Genomic DNA, 2,425 nt, shown 5'->3' with positions numbered 1-2,425 from the left:
AGAAATTTCATAATACAGAGTTACGTAAACTTATGTTGTAAAGGTGCGTCTGTTCTAGGAATATACGTGATTAAGCAAAGCAATTATTAGCACTTTACGGAGGATACACAATCTGTGCGATCTACGACGAGGGATAAATTGCAATTTCGTCACTCAGTGTTTGTGTTGCACTCTCTGTAAAGTGAAACGCGGGATGAGACATTGACTCTCAAATAATAGGTAAGTAAATCGCATACGTAAGTAAACCTAATTAATGAGTCTAAGATTGTTATGTCACATTTACATCTATGAAATATTACCATTATTATATTAATCCATGATGTATTGATATAAAATAATGACAAGTACAACATGAAAACAGCATCGATATGGAATCTGCATCGATAACAATAATTTATTTTTATATAAATACAGCGTTAATATATACATATATGTATTTATATCGATATTGTCTTAACAAAACCTACATTCGTGTGGAACAGAACGTAACTATGACCGTGATGAAATCTGATTCCACCATGACTACAATGAAGCGTCATTCGTTTTGACGTCTTAAGTATCATATTATATTAACCATTATTTCCCCTACAAACTACTTTTTTAAAGCGTATGGCTTAAAACAACTACTCTCTTAAAGCGTGTGCTTAAAAAAAAAATGATTCGTGACTGATTATGTTACTTTTTTTGAGATTTATGTTTAAAATAAAAAAAAATCATGGCCTCTCGCAGGGATCTCGCGCTTGAATTAATTATAATCTACAAATTTGTCAAAAGGTCATTTTGGTCGCAGTAAAAGACTCTAAATCACAGTAGAAATATAAATAGAGTTGTACGAATATGTATATATTTGAGAGCACAAATTAGTATAGTTGTACTGATGGCAAATACTTACGCTTATGGTAATATAAATTCGCAAGAAAGTCTTGTAAAAAATATAATAATGCAAAGAGCAAAAACAGTTATATAAAAATATCAATATAAGACAGAATAAATTTAAAAATATTTCTGTCAAAATCTAAATTCTTATTGCAGTCACAAAGTCATACGAGCCTTTCAATATTTTTTAATATATTGGAATGACAAAATATCTAGTGGAACACACTTCAGAATACTCAAAAAAACGAGCGAATTTATTTCAACAATTTAGTAATATACTTTAATAATAAATTTTTAATGAACTTTAATGAACTTTAATGCTTAAATTGTTTGTCTACAGTTTAAATTCATATCAGTTAAAGATTTATTAATACTTCTTTAGATATCATATATTTAATAATGAATTTGATTGAAAAAACAAATTTCCTAAATCTTAATATATATTTCTTTGAATATATAATACTAAATAAACATTTAATTATTTATAAGTATTTATTCAATAAAAAAAAAATTAAAAAGGAGTTAAATCAAATTAATGGTTTTTATATCAAATAAATATACGTTTTTATATTTAATAAATATTTACTTAAAATTATTTAAACAAGTATTTATTTTTAGTTTTCTTTGAATGTAGAAACCGGTTAAATCGTAGAATATACTTTAATATGTTGTTAAGGTAAGATATATATTTTATCATTTGAAATATTCATATTTCTTTTACACTCAAATTAAATTTGTGTATGATAATTTGAATATGTATGTCCAATCGAATTTGCTCTATCTTTAAGATATCTTATTTATCCCAATTTTGAACATGCGTGTTGTTTGAAGTAATTTTAATTTTCTTTTGTATGTTTCAATAGTGACCTATATTTTCGTAGAATTAATTTAATTATCTATTTGTATGCAGGATGTTAAATAATAGACGTAATTGATGTAGATAATGTATATTCATAATCAACTATCACCTATACACATCCTACATACATTATATTTCCTACATACATTATTGTGAAACGCACACCTTATATAGAATGTAAAGATTCACAATATAAATTAAAAAATTTATGTGATTGCTTGTTAAAAAAATTTGTTCGTTCGTGATTATTGTGCGATAGTGATTCTTGTAACAGAAACATTTAATCGTTCATTATTTATTACGAGTCGCTATAATAAAATGATAGATTTTAATTATTATCACGCATTGCGTAATTAACTTTAAGCGTTATATATAATGCGCTTTCATAACAATCGTTTTGCGAAATCGTTATTCGAGGCTATGCGATTAAACTTGAATTTAATATACAATAATTATTTACGGAAGACATACGGAATTCGGATGCCGTGCAACATCAAATCGCTTGTTAATTATGTAAGTAATAGTAATTCGATTGCCATCGGGTCACCTATGGAGTTATGTCAGAGCTGACAACAAATCGCTGATTTCTAATTGCATCCGCGTGTAATACTTTTATATAATTTTGTGCGCAATTTTATGATTTTTGGAATATTAATATCAAAATGTTTATAATCACATAACAATGCATAT

General features: G+C 26.4%; 1 protein-coding gene across 1 annotated transcript in view; it reads left to right on the top strand.

The window, feature by feature from the left end:
- Window positions 1-2,425, top strand: part of LOC108693870 (acyl-CoA Delta(11) desaturase-like) — a 61,193-nt gene continuing 58,768 nt past the window's right edge. The window contains exon 1 of the mRNA XM_018203039.1: window positions 1-219. The gene's annotated coding sequence lies outside the window, so the exon portion shown is untranslated. The remainder of the gene's footprint in view (window positions 220-2,425) is intronic.

The sequence above is a fragment of the Atta colombica genome, unplaced genomic scaffold (genome assembly GCF_001594045.1).
Source record: "Atta colombica isolate Treedump-2 unplaced genomic scaffold, Acol1.0 scaffold110, whole genome shotgun sequence".
Lineage (NCBI taxonomy): Eukaryota > Metazoa > Arthropoda > Insecta > Hymenoptera > Formicidae > Atta > Atta colombica.
This window is presented reverse-complemented; position numbering and strand designations above follow the sequence as displayed.